The 10,953-nt window shown below is 60.2% G+C and overlaps 1 protein-coding gene across 1 annotated transcript in view; it reads right to left on the reverse strand.

Moving 5' to 3' along the window:
• Positions 1 to 10,953, reverse strand: part of VSTM2L (V-set and transmembrane domain containing 2 like) — a 29,113-nt gene that overhangs the window by 15,870 nt on the left and 2,290 nt on the right. The window lies entirely within an intron of this gene.

Consider the following 10,953-nt stretch of genomic DNA (forward strand, 5'->3'; position numbering starts at 1 on the left):
CCCTGGTGGTGGGGTGAGTGCCTGCATGGGTACCGAGGGGTCAAGTCCTCCCTGCAAGAAGAAACGGAAGCCATCCGTCCTGACGGAACCACTGCCTGGGCCCCGTGCCAGGCCCCACACGATGCATCTCCCAGGGAGGGTCAGACATACACACCAACCACATCTGGGACTAGGCCTGGACCGCCATGTCCAGTTGCTCAGGGTGTGCGCTATTCACATGGCCATGAATCCGAGTGCCCCCTAGAGTTGTGCAGGACAAGCTGCATCTAGGATCCCTGGAGGGAGGTGCACGTTCTGGAGGCCTGTGTCTTCCTGGAGAGCCAGGGAGCCTTCTAACTGGAGGGGACACGCTTGGACCCGAAGGCGGCCTGGGTCTGCACAGGACCCGGAACAGGGAAGGGCACCCGGGAGCGCGGGTTCCCTACGTGCAGCTTCCGGGGGCCAGCGACCCCGTCTCCAGGGGACCCTGCCCAGCTGCAGTATTATTTACTTCATATGTATTTTCAAAGCAGCTTTCCCTTTTTACTTAAATAAATCCAGCTTAAAAGGAGATTTTTATGAAGGCCATAAACAGAAAATCAGCATCACTTGCCATAAACGGAGGCCAGCTGTAAAAATAAACACCATGCAACCCGAACAGCGAACAGCATCCGGAATTCCAGCTGGGGAAGGGGCCAGCCCAGGGGACCGGGCTGCAAAGTCCTTTTTCTCTCGTCGACAAAGGAGCCTGGCGAGGGGTGGAGGGGTGGGCATGCGGTGCAGAGCAGCACTGAGCAGAGACTTTGTCTCGGAGGGTGACCGGAAGGGGCTTGGCATGCAGGCTTCCTGCCGGCGCTGGTGCGATCCCACCTCTCAGGCTTTGCTCCTGCTGAGCCAAACCCCGGGGACCTTCCTGCCAGGTACCTGTCAGCTGCCCACTGCCTCTTCCGGTCCGGCTCTGGGGGCGGGTCCTGGCTGACTCACCCTAAGGTTCCCAGGCTTTGCTCACGTGTGGGGACCAACAGTTACTTGAGGAACAAGGAGAGCCAAGGGCACGCGCCACAAAGAGACGAATGAATGAGTCCCTTGCATTCCACGCGGCCCACACCAGGCAAGCAGTTTCCTGAGGCATCAACAGCACTCCAGAAAAATGGGGGAAAAATGTTACTTCTGTAGTAAAGCAAACACGAATGTATGCCGGAACTGAATACAGGATTCATGAATTGTGAATGACATCGGAGCCGGCAAGGCAACATCGCCCCTGGCGGGAGCTAGGCTCCCTGCTGGAGGGGGCGGACACCCCAGTCAGGAGCCTCCTGTCCTGGCCAATCCCAGGCCTCACTCGCTCCCGCAGCCCAGGCTCCTCCCCTGGGCACGGGAAGTGTTGGTGTGCAGGCTGAAGCCCGGAGGAGACCTAGAGGCAAAGGAGAGCCTGGGGGAGGGGGAAGCCTAAGGTTTAGGGTGGGGGCGGGGATGCAAGTTGCTGCTCTCTCCTGACGTGCTGTGTGGCTTTCTGTGAGTGACTGCACTTCTCTGAGCTGCACTTCCCACCTGGGTCATCGGTGAGAGACTTATCTGGGCGATTATGTGAACTAACGCAGGTGCAAAGTCTGCTTCCATGTGCAGGATGCTGTAGACCCCCAGTGCCCACTGGTGGGAGCCGCTCATTGCTGAATTATATGTATTTATTTTTTATTTATTTAATTTGAGAGAGGGGGAAATTTCCTATCCACTGATTCACTCTCCAAACGCCCACAACAGCCAAAGCTGGCCCAGGTCAAAGCTGGGAGCCAGGAACTCCAGATGGGTCTCCCATGTGGGTGGCAGAGACCCAAGCACTTGAACCATTGCCTACCTCCCAGGGAGTGCATTAGCAGGAAGTTGGACTTGGGAGTGGAGCCAGGGCTTGAACCCAGGCATTCCAAGTGCCATCTTAACTGCTATGCTGGGCCGGTGCTGTGGTATAAAGGGTAAGCCTCTGCCTGCAGTGTCAGATCCAATATGGTTGCTGGTTCGAGTCCCGGCTGCTCCACTTCCGATCCAGCTTCCTGCTAATGCGCCTGAAAGCAGCGGAGGATGGCCCAAGTAGGGGCCCCTGCACTCACACGGGAGACCCGGAAGAAGCTCCTGGCTTTGGCCTGGCCCCTCTCTGGCCATTATGACCATTTTGGAAAGTGAACCAGTGGCTGGAAGATTCTCTCCCTCTCTCTCTCTCTCTCTCTCTCTCATTCTGCCTTTCAAATAAACACATGTTAAAATAAAACAAAAATGAACGTGTCAGTGCATTCATGATGTTATGGGGCCACCATCCTTGTCTGGTCCCTGCTTTCTTTTCTTTCTTTCCTTTTTTTTTTTTTTTTTTTTTGACAGGCAGAGTTAGACAGTGAGAGAGAGAGAGACAGAAAGGTCTTCCTTCCGTTGGTTCACCCCCCAAATGGCCGCTGGTGTGCTGTGTCGATCTGAAGCCAGGAGCCAGGTACTTATCCTGGTCTCCCATGCGGGTGCAGGGCCCAAGCACTTGGGCCATCCTCCACTGCACTCCCTGGCCACAGCAGAGAGCTGGACTGGAAGAGGGGCAACCGGGACAGAATCCGGCACCCCAACCGGGACTAGAACCCGGGGTGCCAGCGCTGCAGGTGGAGGATTAACCAAGTGAGCCGTGGTGCCGGCCTGGTCCCTGTTTTCATCATCCCAAAGGAGACCTGGTCCCCAGGAGGCAGTCGCCTGGCACTGCCCCAGCCCCAGCGCCCGCAGCCAGGAACCTGCACTGTGTCTCTGCAGCTCGGCCACTCTGGCCAGCTGGTGTGAATGGAGCCGCGTCATCTGTAGGCCTCTTCCGCTTCGCACGCTGTTTTTGAGGCTCGCCCACTCCCGTTGTAGTGCCTGTCAGTGTTGTCTGAGTTTTCACCGCGGCACTTCTTAATACAGTAAAATACCCTGCCTAATCCCCACCCCTACCAGGGAGGCGGGAGGCGGCACTGCCTGCTCCCGGGAGAGCAGGAGACTGAGGCCCCCTACCAGGCAGTGTGGCCACAGCGGGGGCGGGCGGTGCAGGTGCCTCTGGAGGCCACTGGTACAGCGGTGGAATCGCAAAGATAGGCAGGCTTAAGGAGAGCCAAAGCATCCTGGCGCTGGCACGATGCTGGGAGTTGAGCCGGTTTCCCCGGTGGAATTCCCGCCTCCTCTTCCGCTCACAGCTGGACCATGGGAGCAGGGGGGAGTGGAGAGAGAAAGACAAGCGTGGAGCGTGCAGGGAGCCAGGGCCAGGCAGGGGCTGGTGTGGCAAGCTGTGGGCGGCCGGGGCCAGGCAACACGAGCACCCTGATGTCTGCGTAGACGTCAGCTCCCGTCACCCTCCTGCACGCTGCAGGGCCAGCCGGTGGGCCCGGAACTCAGGGCTGCTGAGGGGTCACAGAGGCTGCAGGGGTGTGAGCGTCTGACCCCAAGCTCAGGCAGGGCCCTATCCCTGTGCCAGCAGGGCCAGAGAGGAAGGGAGTGGGGGAACCACAGAACCAGGAAGGAGGAGGAGGAAGAGGACTGAGGGGTGGGGGAGGCCCTCAGGATGCAGCCAGGGAGGGCCAGGCAGAGAGCACAGCGCAGACTGTGCAGGGCTGAGCTGCAGGAGAGGAGAGTGGGGTGGGCACTGCCTTGCTCCTCTGGAGAGAGACTGTGGCCCCACCCCTGCCAGGACCTGGCTTGTGTCAAACCGCCCCCGCCCAGTGGTGTCTGGGAAACCTAGGGCTCCAGATTCAGGCTGCCCTGGGTTCAAATCCCAGTGCCCTTTGTGGCGGGCAGACCTCTGAGCCTTAGTTTCCTCATCTGTAGAATGGGGTTGTGGGGAGCCACCAGGATCACACTTGCCTGTCTGGGCCCCAGGGCGCATGATTGGGATGGAGGGAATTAGGCTGCTACTCCAATTCCTCCCCCTGCGTGGCTCCCCTCCCCCTTCTCCCTGCAGGTGAGACTAACCTGGCCCCAGCTTTCCAAACTCAAGAACTATCCTAGAACCAGAGAGCTGAAGGGGTTCTGCCCACCCCCAGGGCCTTTGCACTTACCCTTGTTCCCTGTGCCAGGGAGGACATTGGTGCACAAAAGGCACTGAGCGGGACGGCAGCAGCGCGGGGTTGGGGGGCTCAGGCACCTCACTGCGGGGTCCAGGGGCACTGCCTGATGGCCTGGGGGCCCTGCCGGGGCGGCCTCCCCATCCCCGCAGTGGCCAGCCTGCCCCTCCCCCGCAGGGAGGCCATTAGCACACCTTTGTTGGGAGTGCTATTTCCACCACCAGGCACTCCGGCCAGCCGCGGGGCCTCCATTAGGGACCCTTTCCCGGGGCTGATGACAGGCGGCAAACAGCTCCCCAGCGAGCCGGCCGTAATTGCTGCTGCCTCCGAGGCCGGAAATGATTTTTTTAAACCTCACAAAGCAAAGCAGACACCCTGCCGTCTGCTCGCAGCCTGCCCCTGCCAGCCGCCGCCCGCCGCCCGGCCCGCCGGGAAGCAAGCAGGATTCGGAGGGGATTCAGGCAAGACCCCCAGCCCAGGAGACACCCTTATAGTGCCGGCCTGGGGGAAAAGCAGCCCAGGCTCTGCTCCCTTGCTCTGGACAGGGTGTGGGGCCCAACCCCTGCCCCGCTAAGCCTCAGTGTCCTGCTCTGCAAGGCCAGCCCGCGCAGGTGTGCCCGGGTGTCTTCTCCATGAAGCTTCGACCCCAGGGAGAGGGCCAGGGGGCGGGGCAGGTCAGCTGGAGGGAAGAGCTTGCTCTGTTCAAGGGCTAGAAAGGAGGCCAGAACACACAGCCATGTGCGCGCACACAGGCACACGCGCGCGCACACACACACAGTTCCCATCTCCTTCCATGTCTGTGCTTCCAGCATCCTTGCATGCCTCGGCCGCCCTGGCACCCAGGAGCCCACAGCTCAGAAGCAGCCCCTCCCCCCAGTCCTGCTTGAGCACCTCCTTCCCACTCGCCACAGCCACACCACGCATCACCAGCCTGACCACGCCTCTGCTCCGCTCAGAAAGCTTCCGGGGCCGCCTCTGCCCCGGGCATGCGGCCTTGGCAACTCCGGCTGCAGCCAGCTTTTCTGAACACCCATATACACTCTCCAAAGGAGGCCCCTGCCAGAGCCGGCAGCCGGGCGTGGCTCGGTACTGGTCTCTGGAGTCCCCCCTCCCAGCCTTGGCAGATTTTGGCTACAGGCCCAGAAGGAGCCTCTCTCCCCCAGGAAGTCTCCCCTGACTGCACCAGGGCACAGTGACGGCTTAGGATGGCTCCCTGGTCTGCACCCTGCACGCTGGGCTCCTGTCTCTGTTTTCCTATTCTCCCTTCTGTCCCCTGGTCCTCGAGATGCTCACCAAGGACTTGCCGGGAGCAGGGAAGGGAGCGCTCTTCCCAAGGCTGTTCAGGGGTCCCCGGGGAGGAGAAGGGCTCCGGGATCCACACGTGGCTCAGCCAGACTCGCCCGTGTCCAAGGGCCAGCCTGACTCCCCTCTCCCTGTGACCCTGCAGGCAAAGCTGTGGGGCAGTTTTCCAAGGAGCCAGCCATGTTTTCCACGAGGAGCCGCTGCTCTCTGCGAGCTGCAGGGCCCTTCCCACTCCACGCGTGGCCATGCGTGCATCCATTCAGCAGGCGCTTACTGAGGGTCTGCTCTCTCACAGCGGTCTTGGATGTCACCGGAGGGAGGGCAGAGTTGGGGAGGCCAACAGACAGGAAGAAAGAGAGGAAAAGAGGCAGAGAAAGATCCAGAGAGGGAGGTTGACCCAGGGGAAGGGCGGGCAGAGCCCTGGCCACAGCCCGGTCCTGCTGGCCGAAGGCGAGAGCGCTGAGCCAGGTCTCTTTCCTGGATCCGGCCCCAATCTCACCTTCCTGATGTTCCCGGAGCCTCCAAACAGCCTGGAGGCGCTCGGGTGGGGTACGGACGGCACTGAAGCAAAGACCACAGACACAGACACAGGGTGCCAGCTGGGCCCCCAGTCCGGGCAGTGTAAGGACCACCCAGACTCCTCCCAGCCCACCAGACTGGAACCCCCCGCAGGCACTCACCCAGGCAGGGACACGCAGGGACCCCATGCGCCCAGGGTTCCACCTCTCCTCACCAATGGTGCTGGGCTCAGATCCAGGAGCCCGGATGCTCAGATCCATGCTTCTTTCAAGCATCACAACCCCCAAGAGAATCCAACCAAGACAAGGCACTGGCCCCAAACAAGGCAGCAGCCCACGCACCAGGCTCAGGGCACAGGGACAGGAACTGGAGCTCTGGGGGCCCACAAGCTGGGCTCCAACCCAGCCTTGCCCTTTGACATCTGTGCATCCTCAGACAAGCCACAGCACCCCCCAGGACTCAGTGTGTCTGTCTGCAAAATGGGTGTGTCCCTTTCATCGGGTGGGTGAGGAGTAAATGAGAGGAGAGGGAAGGGACAGACACAGAGAAAAAGCCAGAAGGACACTGGGTTGGTTCCCAGACCCCCCGAGGGCCCCGGAGTTAACCAGCACACGCCGGATGGAATCCACCACCCGCTCTGCCTCATCCTCACCTGCTGATCACAGGGCAAAAGGTGGGGCTTGGGCCCAGATGGAGGAGGCTCAGTGCTTAGGTGAACTTGGCACCATGCAGGTGAGGAAACTGAGGCCCGGAGCCACCCAGCAAGGCGGGGGGGGGGGGGCAAAGTCCTTGAACTCCGAGCTGAGGTCACAAGGGAGCCACCCTCACACAGCACAGGGGACTGAGAGGGGTCCGTCCTCACCACGCCCCCTCGTGGCCCACCCAGGCCCTTGCACTGGTGTCTTTGCTGTCTTGTGAATGCGCTGTGCTAACGCCCACTGTGTTCGGGCTTTGCTGCCCACTCCGCCGGCCTTCGCCCGTTTGGGAAATAAGGCAGACAGCCCAGCCCCTCTGTTACCTCCTCCAGCTGATAACTTTTGGGCCCAGCTCACACACCTTCGCTGATGGGGAGCCCATGACTGGGTGCCCCAGGGGTGAGGGACCTCCTCCGGGTCGAAGGTCGCCCGGCTTTGTAACGCTCGCTGTGACTCACGCTCACATGTTCTTAATGGGTTGAATTGTCTGTCTCCCCCCTGCACCAGGAATGCCAGGGGCCCTAACAGCCTGGCCCCAACAGCCTGGCCCCTGGCAGGTGCTCAGCGGGAATCAGTGACGGAGCTCCAACACAGGGCAGCAGCCCCCACTAGGAGGCACTTCCCGGAACAGAACCTGAGTCGGGGGGCGCCCCAGGGCCAGTGGTTTCCACACGGGGATCCCTGGGAGTGCCTGGGCACCACCCACACGAGTAGGTCCCCAGTGGTTTCTATCAGCTACCCCACGGCTTCAGGTGGCCCAGTTGTCATGTGGTCAGCAGCTCTGTCTGTGCATACAGCAAGTGCATACTGTGAACAGGGAGAGCTCACCTCTCAGGCAGGACCCAACCTTGCTGAGGCCCTGAAGGTGGTGCGGAAGAGATAAAACTGAGGCTGGCGGGGCTGAGACCTAGAAACTCCTCCAACGCTGGCTTCAAGGAGCCAGAGTGGGGCCTGGAGCAGCCTCCCACCCCGCCTCGCCTCCCAGCAGTACCGCGGACGCTGCTGGGATGGGCCTGGATTCCAGGGTCACCGACTGTTGGGGGCATGGATTTCTTCCCGTTTTCTGATGGAGGAGACTCCCTGGGGGTCGAGGAAGGAGGGCACTGCCCTTGAACCCCATTACCCTCAGGGCTGCAGGGTCTCACACACACCCCAAGGCGCTGGGCCTGGGGCCGCTCATCCAAAGGTGACGTCAGCCTTGCCCATCCCGGGACATCCCTGCTGTGGCCACAGGGACAAGGAGGGGCTCCAACGCTGGGGTTACTTATTTATTTATTTCTTTTTACTATAAACATGGGTTCCTGACAAAATTATTTGAATGTTTAAGAATATATTAACTTGGAGTGAACAACAGTTTAGGCGTGTGACCCGCGCCTGGTCCTCCTGGCCATCCACCCTTTCCCTTCCCTCCCTGCCGGCTCCCTGGGCTGGGCACTGCGCTGGAGCCCGGATGCAAGGGAAGCTGCCTCCATGTCCAGGAGCGTCAACAGTGCGCTGTTTCAGGCTGCCCTGCCCGTCTCTTCCTGGCACCTGCCCCTCTCCTGCATGCCCCGTCACTATTCTCATGTTCGGGATTCGGCCCTGGGCATCCTCCCAGGTGGACAGCATGGGGGTCAGCATGCTCCCTCCACCATGAAGCCAGGTCCTGAGGCCTCGCCCTAGCGTGCAACTTCAGGCCTCCCCCCACTCCTTCTTGGGCACCGAAGCTTTACAAGCACTGGCGCTGGAGCCCGCACCTGCCAGGCGTGCGACCGTGCACAGCCGCTTAGCCTCTGCAAGGCTTGTTCTTGTCACCTATACTGGGGCCCTGGGGCAGTCCCCCTATCCCCCGCTCAGGGCTCCTGTAAGAATCAAATCAGACCAGGAAGGTCCTTCTGTGACACCAATAAACATCTGCTTCCAGAAGTCTGCCTCTCTGTGCCCAGAATGGGACCATGTGATCCCACAAGCCAGGGCACAGCCTCCCCGGCGGCTTGGGGCAGATCCCCCGGCCCCGGGCCCCAGTCCTTCTGTGTATAAGGAGGGGGTGAGGGACAGGGTATGCGGGACCCTGACGGCTCCTCCCCAGGGCTCCATCTCCTGTCCTGGTGCCAGGTGGGCCAGAGGGGACACTCGCCTGGCTCCCACTGCCTTGCCTGTTCCTTTGCCACAGGGAGACTTCGTCTATCACCCCTGCCATCACGGTGGCCAGCAGCCGAATGCCCTGCATCCAACTGGCCACCCGCGGCTCCCCTTGTTTGGGGGAAAGGCTGTGGGAGCAGCCGGTGGGCAAGATGTCACAGCCAATTGGCGTGAAGGACTTGGGGGCGACGGCGCGTGAGGGCCAGTTCCCCGCAGGAGGAGGGCGCCACAGCCCCAGGCACAGCGTCCACAGGCATAATTGATAGACTAATCGTGGAGCCCGAGACCAAAGCCAGCACACTTTCAGCACCACAACCTTTGGAAGACAGGACTCAATTTTCTCGGTGCTCCAGCCACCAAACCAGCGGCTTATTGATGGTGAGATACTAGCAGTCCAGTGAGGAACACGAGGAAGCCAGAGTCATTTTTCAGTGCACAGACCGCTTGCCAAATGGCCCAGTGCCGCCCCCCTCCTCCCACCCTGCCCCACTGCTCCCTGCTGGTCACAGACCACAGACAGAACCTCAGGACAGGGAATCACTCAATGGATGAAGCGCTCGGCCAAGCCAGGGTCTTTGTCTGCATTGGGGTGTATTAATAATTGAAGGTGTTAGCCTGGTGCCTGTGTGTGTGTGTGTGCGTGTGTGTGTGCATGTTGGCTGCAACGTGAGGTTTTCTGGGGCTCCTCACAGGATCCAATACACTTAGACTGATCTGGACCTCTCCCTCCTAGGCGAAGTCAAACCAAGGCAGCCCTAGACCCCAACAATTCTCTGCCCCCACCCCTCCCATCAGGCATGGCTGAATGAGGAGCTTATTAAACTGTAGGTTCTGGATCCTATTAAGAACCACCTGGGCCATGAGGTTTGGGAGAACCCTGAGGGCTGCACAGTTACAAATTCCATGGTGGTGGGTGGTACTCCGAGGCTGGGGGTCTGCAAAGCTCCTCACAAAAGACCCTGCCTCCTGGATCCCTGCCCTGGCCCAGATCTGGACAGAGCACTGGATAAGGAGTCCGGCCCCGCAGCCTGCTCCTAACTTGCAAGGTGCTGTCACTTCATGAGCTGAGGGCTCCTCTCAGTGGAGCCCCCGGTGCTTTGTGGGTCCTCTGGGGAGCTGAAGGGAGCAGGTTGGGTTAGGGTAGGCAGGGAAGAAGTTTTGTCAGGTCACTGGGCCAGTCTGCCTCCAGGCTGTTCTGCAGGAAGCAGACCCAGAGCTGCCGGAGATACCTTCTTTCTGAATGCGCCGGATCCCTGCACACTCTGTGGCCTTGGGTAAAGCACTGGTGCCCCCTGAGCCTGCCTCCTCGTGTGGCCCACACCAGCCTTGCATGAGGGATGCCAGCCAGGGCAGTGACCATGGGCCAGGGGCTTGAGCATACAGTAGGCGCTTCATACATCTCGGCTCCCTATCCCCCCACCTCTGCTGAGCTCCCAGCATTGGAGCTAACCTTTTCTGATAAGGGAAAAGAAATATTAATACAGAAAGAATCCACTACCATTTATGTAACACCTACTGTGTACAGATGCTGGCTACCACCCTGCCCCCCACCCCAGAGCCTGGCACCTCTTGAGAACTAGCACCGTTCACTCCTCATTCACTCCTCACACCTCGACAAAGCTTCCAAGTGGGTCGACTGAAGGAGGAGGAAGAGGGGCAGGGAGACCCACATCTTTGCCGACCCATCTGATCGCGGGCTCTCCCTCTGCCCAGCCCGGGCCAGGCAGGCAGAAGGCACTACGCCGGTGGCTGTGCTGAGCTCAGATGGAGCTGGAGTGGCGACCAGCCTCCAAGCGGCCGGCTCAGTGGGCCCCTCCCCAGCCTGCCACCCCCACCCCTCACCCCCAGCCACAGACACCTTCCCGACCTGGCCACATTTCCTGAATCAGCTGAGAACACACAGAGCTCAGGAATAAGGAAACGATCAGGCTCCAATCTGCTAAACAGCAATTTCTGATCCTTTTCAGCACACACAGCTTTTATCAAATTGGTATTCTCCTCCTGAACACAAATGGCTTATTAGACATGACCCACTTATTCGCCGCGTCTCACTATCATTAATAACAGTTTCTCTTTGTGATTAAGTGAGTGGCTCCAAACCCTTCCTGTGGTGGCGGGCACTTGGCCCAGCACAGGGGCAGCTGTGGGGGCCCCTCGGCAGCCACAACTTGGTGACTTGAATCCAGCAATGTCAGGCGAAGGCAGCCTGGACCCTGCAGGGCAGCACAGCCTGTCGGTTCTTAAGGGACAGAGGGAGCCCGGGATGAGAGACTCAT

This window comes from Oryctolagus cuniculus, chromosome 11 (assembly GCF_051225735.1).
Source record: "Oryctolagus cuniculus isolate XC-2025 breed Fujian yellow rabbit chromosome 11, ASM5122573v1, whole genome shotgun sequence".
In the NCBI taxonomy this organism is placed as follows: domain Eukaryota; kingdom Metazoa; phylum Chordata; class Mammalia; order Lagomorpha; family Leporidae; genus Oryctolagus; species Oryctolagus cuniculus.